Genomic DNA, 13,436 nt, shown 5'->3' with positions numbered 1-13,436 from the left:
AAGACATAAACCTGGATTGGTAAGAGGACTGCTGGACTAAGGGCTCCTTTGTTACCAATACCAATTAAATTCCATTACAAATATCCTATGGAAAGTAATATTTGCTTATTTGTGAGATAAATTATTATTTTTATAGTAAAAACCAATTATTAAATTAGGATCAAGGGTTTTTTTTCCCCCTTTCTGTTTCCTCATTCAGGTATCAATCCTTGTAGGTCAGTCAGTAGTACTCTAAAGAACAAGACTGATGATGATACTGGCCTAATCCTCTGAGAATCTTGTCCTAGCCAATTAGGAGATTTTACTGTTAATTAAAGTATAAAGAGAATCTAATCTAGGTGAATTCCAGCCCTAAAAGTATTAGGCTCATTCCTTGAATCATCTTCCCCTCAATTCTTCATCCCTATCCCTAACATTATTCATGTTGAGTAGGATGGGTGAGATGGATTCTTTTGTTCAGAGTTCTGGGCTGAATGTCATGATGATGTCACATTTTCATTAGAAAGAGTTGAAGAATTTTGTCCCACTTCTTCAATGTGTCTACTTTCTTATTGACTTTTTTTTTTTTTTTTTTTAACCAATAAATTCTACCTGTCCTGGGCACCTATTTCCCCCAAAGTATTTAAGCATACAATGATTTCCATGGTCATTGTCTTTGGTTACCAAGAGAAACATATGACCATTGATTTATTATTTACTAGTTTAATTAATAAATGGCTTATTAATTACCCAGAAACTCTGTCTTAGACTTTGATTTTGTTATAGTTGCTTCTGAGTAAGAGTGAGAGAGTTAGCAGTAATAGGAGAGGAATGCATCAAAAAAGGCCTCAAAGAATTTTTTTAACTTAGCTTTGAATGAAGACAGGAATCCTAAGATTCAAAAGTGATGAGAAATTCATTCTAGGCATTGAGACCAGCAATGGAATGCCATGTATAAGGAACAAGAAAAAAGCCATTTTGGGGGTACTATGGAGTATACAAAGAATAGTAATGCATGATAAGATTAGAAAGTTGGATAAAGGAAGTTTGCATTTCATTCTAAAGATAACAGGGAACTACTTTAAAGAGACTGTGCATGGCAAGATCTGAGCTGGGAACATCACTTTGGTAGTTCTGTGGAGGATTTAATATTAAGAGAAGAAACTTGAGAAAGGGAGACCAATTAAGAGAGTGCTGCAATTGTCCAGACAAGAAGTGATGAGAGTCTGAACTGAAGTGGTCTATGTGTAAGTAGAGAGAAGAGAACAGATGTAAAACATAATATGATTATAAAATTAAGTCTTCCTTCTGAAAGATACTAGTATAATTTGACATATTGCAAAAGGCCATCCTTAGGAAAGGAATCTTGGACAGGGGATGATGGTGAGCAGTAACTGTGAGGCCATTGAGCTGAAAGAAGAGATCAAAAATAAACTTCAATAACTTCAATGATTTGGTGCTATGTTCTTTTGATTTTAATTTCTGCACCAATTTACTTCCTTTTATTTTGTAAGTAGTATTTTATTTTTTCCATTTATATGTAAAGATAATTTTCAACACTTACTTTTAAAATAAGATTTTGAGTTTCAAATATTTTCTCCTCTTATCCTTCTCATCCTCATCCTAAGATGTCAAGCAATTTGATGTTATGTATATTTAATCATGTAAACATATTTTCACATCAGTTATATTGAGAAAGAAGAAACATTACAAAAGAGAAAAAATGTGCCACTTTGACCATTTATCAATTGGGTAATGGCTTGTATTCTTACAAATTTGACTCAGTTTTCTACATATTTGATAAATGAGATCTTTATTAGAAATACTGGTTGTAACAAATCTTTCTCTTTCTGCTTTCCTTCTAATCTTCATTGTGTTGGTTTTATTTATGCAAAGACAAATTTAATATGATCAAATTGCCCTTTTTGCATTTCATAATGTTCTCTATCATTTATTTCATAATAAATTCTTCTCTTCTGCATAGATCTGACAGGTTAACTATTTTTTAATTCTCCTAATTTGCTTATAGTTAACACTTTATGTCTAAATCATTTACTCATTTTGACCTTATCCTCTTGTGTGGTGTGAAATGTTGTTTTATGCCTAGTTTCTGTCACAATTTTTAAAAAATTTACCAGCAATTTTTTGACAAATAGTTAGTTTTTTTTCATAATGTTAATTTAGTTTTCTTTTTAAAAATCAAATTAAACAAAAATTTATCTATTTAATTGGTTTTTCTCATAAAATCAGGTCTTAGTTTTATTTATTAGTTCACTCCTTTTCTTATTTTCACTTTTCTTAATCTCTCACTTTATTTTTGGAATATCTAATATAATATTTAATTAGGAATTTTTAATTTGTTTTTCTAGCATTTTAAATTGTTGTACAATTGATTGACCTGTTCTCTCTTTATTTTATTGATGTAAGTATTTAGAAATATAAAATTTCCCCTAAATACTGCGATGGCTGAATTCCATAAATTTGTTATGTTGTCTCATTATTGTCATTCCATTTGATGAAATTATTGATTATTTCTATGATTTATTGTTTGGCCCACTCATCTTTAGGACAAGATTATATAGTTTCCAATTAATTTCTAATCTATCTTTCCATAGTACTTTATTGCATGTAATTTATATTACATCTTGATCTGGAAAAGATGAATATAATATTTTTGCCTTCATGCATTCCATTGTGAGGTTTTTGTGTCTTAATCTGTGGTCAATTTTTGTGCAGCTATCATGTACCACTGAGAAAACAATGTATTCCTTTCTATTCCCATTCAACTTTCTCCTGATGTCTATCATATCTAACTTTTCTAGAATTCTGTTCATTTATTCAACTTCCTTCTTTATTTTGTGGTTAGATGTATCCAATTCTGAGAAGGGGAGTTTGAAATCCCTCACTACTATAGTTTTGATTTCTTTTTCTTCCAGTAACTCATTTAACCTCTCTTTTTAAAATTTTTGATCTACCACTTGATGCATATATGTTTAGTATTCACATTATATCATTGTCTATGATACATCTAGCAAGATGTAGTATCCTTCCTTATCTCTTTTAATCTTTATCTCTTTTAATTAGATTTTTTTAGTTATTTTGTTTTGCTTTGTTTGAGATTAGCATTGCTATGCCTGCTTTTTTTTTAAACTTCAGTTTAAGTATGATATATTCTGTTCCAGCCTTCTACCTTTGCTCAGTATGTATCTCTTTGCTTTAAATGTGTTTCTTATAAACAACATGTTGTTGTAGTCTCTTTTTTGTTTTCTATTCTGCTTGTTGCTTTTATTTTATGGGAGAATTCTTTTTATTCACATTTACAGTTATGATTATTAACTATGTATTCCCCTTCATCCTAGTTTTCCTCTTTTCATACTTTTTTTTTCTTTTGTTCTGTCTCTCCTCATTAGTGTTTTACTTTTTACCACCTCTTCCCTCAATCTACCCTCTCTTCTATCAATCCTTTCCTCTTTCTTTCTCCTTTCCCTTCCTACTTCCCTATTGAATAAGATATATTTCTCTCTCCTGTTGAGTATGTGTTATTCCTTTTTTGAGGTTAAAACCAATGAGAGTAAGGTTTTTATCATAACATCAAAATCAACTGATACCTACAATCTCTAACTGTTCTAATAGATGACCTTACTTCCCAGACCTTGATGGATTGACTGGATTTTTTTTCTTCCAGGGGAAAAAAAAATGCAAAAACATTATTCTCCTTCCTCCTCATCCTCTAATTGTCAATTCTGCTAGGTGTTGGTAACTTTGGTCCATCATTCTCATTCCCAATACAGAACTTCCCTTTCCTTCCATCCCCCTCCCTTTTACTTACTCTAAGCTTCAAACACATTCTCTATGGTTCCAGAGAAAGGGGAATCGGCAGCAGTCACAGATGTGGAGTGGGGCAGAATAATCCTGCAAAAAGGGAGGAGACCCCGAGTGCATATTTCAGAATGTGAAAATCATTTCAGTCTCTACAGCATCCCACTGAAAGCTTAAGCTGGAGTGCTGTTGTGAAATTTTAGCTGGCAGCCTGATATTTCATTCTCTTTTGATACGAGCATTTACATAAGAAATATTTTCTGCCAGCTTCCCCCAAGGAGGCAGCCATCATTTGCATGTTGATGGCATCCAAAGGTATCAGGGCACTTTATTTTTTAAGATTTCCTGAAGGTACATAAGGAAATGCTTATCCTAGTCAGAGAGGGTTTCATGGGGCTAGCTACTCCCATCTGTGTGGAGATGAGAACTTATTCATCAATTTAATAACCAACATTCATTAAGTAGCATAATAATATAGGGAGAGAATACCAGATTTGTAGTCAGAAAGATATGGATTTACATTTTGTTGTGAATGCTTAATTATCATTCTGGACAAATCAGTTAACCTACCTGTTTATTTGTTTGTAAACTGAAGGATTAGTCTCAATCATCTATAAAGTCCTTTCCAATATTTTGGTCCTTTGACAAGTCCTACTATATGTCAGGACCTCTGCTAGGTTTTAGCAGTAAAAAAATGATAAATGAAACAGTCTTTGGCCTTAAGGAGCTAACATTCTTTCTCCCAGGGAAAGCACACATATGTACACATATCATATGTATCTAAATGGTGTGTGTGTACAATACATATATGTATTTATACACATGTGTGTATAACTTTAAAGTTCATGTGTATAAATATATGTATATATGTAGGAAAAAAAAATATATATATATATTTATTTGTAATTATATTCAAAATATGGGATGGGACCCAACCTGTGATTTCAGTGGTATAGAGAACTATCAGTTCAGATTGGTACCTTCTCTTCAAGATAGAATAAAAGTAAGACAATTGACTGGGCACTGAAGAAGGTAGGGGACCAGTAAAAAGTTTCATTAGATTCATCAAAACTAAGCTTCAACTAATTTTCCTAAATTTCCTTTCCCTCTATGTACCACCATGTTCAAGTGTAACGTCTTGCCAAGGTGGTGGCTTGGAAGGCAGGAAGACTGCCAAACTCTCTCATGCTTAGTCTAGCAAAAACCTGGAGTTCTCACTAGATTGAATAATGATAAAGATTTACAATAATAAATGACAGTAAGAAAATTCTTTTACTCCAGAAATATATGAGGTCAATCAGAATCCCAAGGGGACTATTTACAAAGCCAGTACCAGCACAAAATAATTTCCTAGCAAGACTACAACTGGATTAGGCACTGGTTTACCCTTTAAGGTTTTATAGTCAAAGGAAGCATGAGTGGAAGGTTCCTATAAAAAAGCACAAGGATTGTCAGAAACTAATAGGGTGGAGAACTTAGAAACCTCTGGGAACAATAGTAGACAGGGAGCTTGGTGCTACAACATTCAGATGGGATCAGCTTAAGCCCAGGGTCTAACTCTAGATCAGATGCCAGAGAAGGGGCTGAAGATCTGGAGTTTGAATATCAATGATCAAGGCCAGAGAAGTTTAACCATGGAGGTAAAAACTAGCAAAGGAACCCAGGGGACAAAAGACAAGAACAAAAAGAGTGAACCACCTCATCCAAAAGTTCAGCCAAAGGGACCTGGCTTTAAACACAAAACCTTAATTTAAGAACTATAGGTGGGAAGATGAGTGAATAAAAGAAAGCAATAACTTGTATAAAATTAGCGAGATATCCTAAAAGGAAAATCACATATCTTCATCACAATTCTAGAGATATAGAGGGAAATTTTTTTTTTTTTTAAATAAGAACTATTTTCCACAAGATTATCTAAAAGAAATGAATGAAGTATAATTTTTAAAAAAGGATATAAAGCTTCCTGAGGAAAAATTTAGATGAAGAACAAATACTTTACAAGAGATAATACAACACCATGACCAAGAAATAGAATGCCTGAAAAGTAAAATAGATCAAACAGAAATCAATGACTGTATGCTGTTGGTGTTGTTCAGTTGTGTCCGACTCTTGGTGAGCCTATTTGGGATTTTCTAGGCAAAGCTACTAAAGTGTTTTGCCATTTCCTTCTCCAACTCACTTTACAAGTAATGAAGCAGAGGCAAACAGGATTAAGTGACTTGCCCAGGATTACACAACTAGTAGGTCTCTGAGGTCAGATGAATTTAGGAAGTCAAGTTTTCCTAACTTCAGGCCCAGTATTCTATTCCTGTGCCACCCAACTGTCTACAGTGTCTCTATGAAGTAGCAAGAGATATTTGATCAAAGTAAAGATAGAATGTACAAATCACTTCCTCTAAGGTACCGGAAAGGAAAAGTCCCAGAATGTCATAGCTAAAATCCATCTCTCTTACATCAAAGACAGATTACTGCAGGTATATAGATAAAAAATGAACTAGAGTTATACTTACACAAAAAATGACATATTTTACTAAAAAAATACCAAACAACAAAACAAAACAAAAGCCCAAACCATGATAGCTTTTAGATTTTCAAAGAGCAAATGGTATGAAATTGAGATTCTCTGTGTTACAAAGATGCTCTTTGAGAGTGTTTAAAATAATAATTAAAAAAAAAAGGTTCCATGTAAATTTACCTTAGGTAAATATCAAATTTTCACAGCCTCAATTTCTTCATTTATAAAATAAGAATTTAGATTAGATTGTCATTAAGGGTCCACTTAACTCTAAATTTTTTAAATGAGGCAGAGAGCTAGCATAGTAGAGAGTTGCCAGGGTCTGGAGTCAGGAAAGTCTGAATGAATTCAAATCTAGCCTCCGACATTTACTAGTTATGTGATATTAGGCAAGTCATTTGATGTTTATTTCCCTTGTTCCTTTATTTATAAAATGGATATTAATAATAGCATTTACTTCCCATGGTTGTGATATAAAATGAGATGATTATAAAGTATTTTTAAGAGTGCCTAGTAATATAATAAGCACTATAATAATAGTTATTATTACTGTATGATCTCAGAAAAGAAAAAGCAAAGCTTTTTTTTATTATAATCTTGCTTATCTTAGCTATTGTCTTTGTATGTTGCCCTTTCCCAGACACATAGAAAGTGAGATGAGAAAGTGAAAGTGAGATCTTTTTGTTCATCATTCATGCTTTCCTTAACATTGTAAATGAATAAATGAATGAATGAGTGAAAAAGCATGTATTAAATTCCTACTCTCTGCTAGGCATTGTGCTAAATACTGGGGATGCAAATGCAAAAATGAGTTTTTTCTTGTGTTCAAGGATTTACATTCTAGTGGGGGGAAAACAATACATATAAAGAAGTGGTTAAGAGGGAATGACTTAGAGAGTCACAGAAACAGCAAGTGGAACCATAGCATAACCCTTTGGATTATTGTTCTCCCAAAGCATGAGGTAAATGCTGTGGATCATCCATTACATAATGAAACTTCTTACTCCTTGATTTCAAAGGTGCTAAACTATCCTAACTGTGCTCTTTTTATTTATATAACCATTATTGAATTTTATTTGATGGATCATTTTTCACCTCCTTCCCCTTAAATGTTGTATGACCAAAGGCTGAATCCTTACGGGCAAAGGATGCCCTCCTTTCCTTAAATCATTTTAAGACATCTCAATCACTTTTACAAGTTTAGAAAACACTTTGTAAAATAGATAGGACAAAAGAAAAATTAATTGTTGTTGCTTTTATTGATATGCACATCCAAAGGATTCCCAAATCCATATCTGCAGCCTTGATATTGCTTCTAAGCTCTGACTCTGAATTTCCACCTGGATAAAAACACTCTTCCCTTGAATGGCTCATTCCAGATTTAGTATGGCCAGAATGAAAAACATCAACTTTCCCCCAAAATCAGTTTTATCCTGTTTTTTATTTTTTCCATTTTTTACTGCCATGTCTTATTCATGGTTAACCCCTCAAATATCCTCTTTATCTATCAGAATATGATCATTGCATCAAAATCCAATTCGGATTTTCTTTGCAATGGAATCTTCCCTGATTTCTCTGGAATAATCATGCCATTTTTGCTCAAGCTGTTTGTATGGCATTGGCACATTTGTAAATTATCCTATTATCCATACACAGAGATAAATAATCATGAGACTTATGAATAGATATGTATATATGTGTATGTAGGCATGTGTATGTGAAGATGTTTTACATCTTCAGATAAATTATAAACTCTTTAAAGACTGGTTAGACACATGGTATATATCACAGAATCTCAAGAGTTAGAAGGGAACTAATAAACATTCAAATGAAACCTATACATGAATAATAATTTGCTAATAAGGCTAAAGTCTAGTGGTATTCCTGTCTCTGTTTGAGAATTGAAAGTGGTTGTGGAAGAAAGAAGCAGGAGAGCCTGAATACCTCTTATAGAAGACCACTTTACTTGTGAACATTTCTAATTATTGGGAAGTTCTTCCTTACATCAATTTCTAACCAATGCTTCTAGTTTTTCCTTCTGGGATCAAATAAAAATCACTTTAATGTCACTCACCAGGATATCTCTTCAAATACTTGAGAACAGTTTTTTCCCCCTTCATCACCATGTCTTTCCAGGTTAATCATTCTCAGTTTAGTTTATAATCTCATGGCTATTTTCCATTTTGATTGTTCTTCCTTGGCCTTTCTCCAATATGTCAATACCCATTCTATAATGTGACACACTTAACTAAATAAACTCATGACTTCAGAAGTCACCTGATTAGTACAAAATAACATAGGACTATCACTTTCCTAATCCTAGATGCTATACTTTCTTACCTAAGACTGAATTGGATTTCTTGATTATGATATAGAAAATTTATTCAAATTGAGTGCATTATAAGTTAAAACCCCCAGATTTTTTCAGAAAATGTACTGTCTAACTTTGTCTCCCCTGCCTCATAGTTGGATAATTCATTTTATTTTAAATCTGGGTGAAACTTTGCACTTATCCCTATTAAATTTCATCTTATTATGTTTGGCTCATTGTTCAAGACTCTTGAGATCTTTAGGTATTCTGACTATGATCCCATGTGTTGGCTGTCCCTTTCTATTCTCATGTTATCTGAAGATTTGACAAGTTTACCTCCTTTACTTTCAAAGATAAGATAAAAAATCCTGAGTAGTAGAAGACTAGGAACTGCTTTCTGAATGACTCCACTGCAATGCTCCCTCCAAGTTTGACACTGATCAATCAATGACTACTTTTAAGAGTACAATAATTCAGCTAGTTTTAATCTTCTTAACTTTATTACAATTTAGTTTACATTTTTCCCCTCTTGCTTCAGTGATAGTTTAAGCCTTTTGATGAAATCTAACTACACTATGTCCATAGCATCCCTTTCATCTAGGTCCTCTGTCAAAAAAGAAAGCAAATTTAGTCTTGCATAACCTGCTTTTTGATAAAATCATTCTGGCTTTTAGTGGCCACCCACACCATTTTTTAAAGTGCTCACAAATCATTCCTTCTATAAAGTACTCTAAGGCAGAGAATTCAAGCTGCTGAACAAAGCTATTTACTCTTATTGTTTTCATTCCACTTTCTCTCCTCTCACTCTCAACCCCTTGAAATCTTACTTCCAATTTTACCATTCACTTGAAATTATTCTCTCTAGTACCATTGATCTCTTATTTATTAAATATGAGGGGCATCTTATTAGACATAATATGTCTTTGTAGAATTTGATGTGGTTAATTATTCTCCTTTCCTAAATATTATCTTTTCTCTGAGTCTTTGTAAGACTTCTTTCTTGGTTTTCTTTCAATCTGGCTTATTGTTCCTTCTGAGTATCTTTTTCTTCCAAGGCTTATTATATTATATTATATACATATAATATAATATAATATTATATTATATTATATAACTATAATACCATTAGGCTCTGTCCCAAATCCTTTTCTCTTATTATTTATTTTAGGATGTATATCCTTGGCATCTGCAAATTTTCCCCAAAGAATGGATGCATTAGAACAATTTGTTTCAGTGGTCATGAAGGTAGCTGAGGCAGGTGCTGTGGAGTGCATAGCTTAGTCAGGCATTGATGATGCTAAGATCATCCACTGAATCTTGTGCCACATCCAGTCATCTTGATTTTTGTTTTGCCTCTGGACTTTGATGACTTAGGAAGAATCAAGCTACCAATGTTGAATGACTCTGCTTCACAAATCCAGTTCACAGACAAATCAACTGTCATTGGAGTTTTTTTGAAAATTAAGGACAAATTCACCAAAACCATTTGGTAGTGGCTAAGAACAGAAGAGTGGATTAGTGAAATACATTAGATATACATGATACAATAACCAAGACTTATAGTAACCTAGTGTTTGATAAAGTACCAAATTCCAGTTTCTGGAATAATAACTCAGGATTTGACAAAAATTGCTGGGAAAACTGGAAAATAATGTCAGAAAATTGGTATACATCTACATCTCATAACCCATACCAAAATAAAGTCAAAATGGATACACAATTTGGGGATAAAGGATGATAGCATAAACAAATTAGGAGAACAAGAGATAATTTACCTATCAAATCTTTGGAGAAGGGAGGAATTTATGACCAAAGAAAAAAAATTATGTGTTTATGAAAGGTAAAAATGGACAACTTTGATTACATTAAATAAGAAAGTTTTACACAAACAAAACCAATAGAAACAAGATTAAAAGGGAAGTACAAATATGGGGGGAAAATATAACCAGTGTTTCTGATAAAAGTATTATTTCTAAAATATATGAAGAATTCTGTCAAATTTATAAGAATACAAATCATTTCCCAAGTGATAAATGGTTAAAGGATATGAACAGACAATTTTCAGATGATGAAATTAAAGCCATTTATAATTATATGAAAAAATGCTCTAAATCACTATTGATTAAATAATTGCAAACTGAAACAACTCTGAGACAACACCTCATATCTTTCAAATTAGTTAATATTACAGGAAAAAATATTATAAATGTTGGATGGGATGTGGGAAAACTAGGACACTAATGCATTGTGAAATGATCCAAACATTCTGAAGAGCAATTTGGAATCATGCCCAAAGGGCTATCAAACTCTGCATATCCTTTGACCCAGCAGTGTCAAATCTAGATCTATATCCCAATAAAGTCTTAAAGGAGAGAAAAGGACCCACATGTGCAAAAATGTTTGTAGCTACTCTTTTTAGTAGCTTTGGAAAATGAGTAGATGCCTATCAATTGGGGAATGATTGAACAAGTTATAGTATATGAAGATAATGGGATATTATTATTCTATAAAAATGATGAACAAGCTGATTTTAGAAAGGCCTGGAAAGATTTACATGAACTGATACTGAGCAAAACAAGCAGAACCAGGAATTCATGGTACACAGTAACAGCAAAAATGTGTGATGATCAACTTTGAATGATTTGATCCAAAGAAAGCTCAATGGACTTTGGATAGAAAATGTTATTTGCATCCAGAAAAAGAATAAAGGAGACTGAATGTAAATCAACACATGCTATATTCACTTTTTTCTCTTTCTTAATCTTTCCCATGGTTTTTCCCTTTTGTTCTGATTTTTCTCTTTTAACATGTTTCATAAAGTAATGTGTATTAAACATAAATTTACTAAAAATGAAAAAAAAGAAAATGAAGGACAAATCATTTGGTCTATATCTCAAAGAAATCACAAAAAAGGAAAAAGATCCACATGTAGGAGCATTTTTTTTTTATGGTGGCACAGAATTAGAAAATGAGTGGATGCTCATCAATTGAAGAATGGCTGAATAAGTTATGGCATATGAAAGTAATGGAATATTATTTTTCTTTAAGAATTGATGAATAAACTTATTTTTTAAAAGTCTGGAAAGATTTACATGAAGTAATGCTGAGTGAAGCAAGCAGAACCAGGAAAATATGACAACAGCATGACCATGTAATGATCAACTATGATAGATTCAGTCTTTTTAGCAATTCAGTGATCCAAGGCAAATTCAATGAACTTTGGATGGAAAATGCCATGTGCATCCAAAGAGAGAACTATGAAGATTAAATGCGGATTGAAGCATATTATTTTTATCTTTTTTTTAATGTCTTGTAGTTTTCCCCTTTTGTTCTAATTTTTCTCTCCCAACCTGACTCACATGGAAACATGTAAAAATGATATATTCATGCATATCCCAAAATACATGTATAACCCAAAATAAATAAATAAAAATAAAGGACTATTGATTAGAAAAAAGAAAATGAAAAACAAGTAACAATAATTATTTCCTTTAATGATCTCATTTGATCTTTTGGGTTGTTCCCCTTTATAGAACTGTAGCTCTAGATTTTTTTCTGAATCCCAGTATCATATCATCAATTGTCCTTTTTAATTCTTTGAAATTTATAGTCCATTCAAACAGGGATATTCACTGTGCCTCATACATAATATTCCATCTCCTATTTCCATACCCTTGTATAGACCGAAATGAATTCCTTCATCATACCAGTTTCTTAGAGTCCCTACCTTAACTGAAGCACTACATTCTATATGATATATTTCCAATGCCTTCAGCTATGACTACCTTCCTCTGCCCTGAAATACTGGATTTTATACTAAATAAGTACATAGTATAGGTAGGTGTACATACTACTTCTATCAATAAAATGTAAGATGCCTAATGGCACCAACTGTTTCATTTTTTTTTACCTTTGCAATAATGGTGACTCATTCTCATTAAAAGTATTAAAAAATACACAAAGGAAATACAAAGAAATTTGATTGGGGGATGGAACAGAGGTCAATGAAGGAACTAATAATTTCTGAGGTTGAAAAATTCTCATAAAAAGAAATTGTACTAAAGATTGAAGGAAGTTAGAGATTCAAGAGTAGTGAGAAATTTTAAAAACTGCATCTCAAGTATGGAAGATAGCTTGAGCAAAAGCATGGAAACAGGAATGGCAAATATAAGAATAGAAGGCTTATTTTAATCTATTATTGAGTATGTAAAGGAGAATGTAACTCTCGTTTCCATCTTCCATTACCTGCAATAGGCTTCCATCTTCTGTTCATTGGAGGGTCTCTGGTAGTCTCCACTCTACTGGTATTAGAGTCAAGAATTCTGGATATGGAATAAAATTCTGTATTTGATACTAGATGGTGATCATGAAAAAATTGGATTATGTCCTTAAGCATTAATTTACTCATCTGTAAAAAGGGGAGGGAGAGTTATACTGTTAGCAATTATTCAAGGGATTCTTATAAGACTAAAATCCAATTTCATATATATATATATGTATATGTGTGTATATAATATGTATATATACATATACATAATATATATATATATACATATATATGTATATATACATATATATGTATCTATGTATATATATATATACACATACGTATGTGTGTTTGTTGCTGAGTTGGTTCAGTGGTGTTCAATTTGTCATGACCCCATTTGACAAAAATACTAGAATACTTTGCCATTTCTGCCTCCAGCTCATTTTACAGATGAGGAAACTAAGTAAACAAAGGTTAAGTGACTTGTCTGGGATCACACAACTAATAAATGTTTGAGGCCAGACTTCCTGACTTTAGGGATGGCA

The sequence above is a fragment of the Sminthopsis crassicaudata genome, chromosome 2 (assembly GCF_048593235.1).
Source record: "Sminthopsis crassicaudata isolate SCR6 chromosome 2, ASM4859323v1, whole genome shotgun sequence".
NCBI classification, from domain to species: Eukaryota; Metazoa; Chordata; class Mammalia; order Dasyuromorphia; family Dasyuridae; genus Sminthopsis; species Sminthopsis crassicaudata.
Note: the sequence above shows the minus strand (reverse complement) of the source record.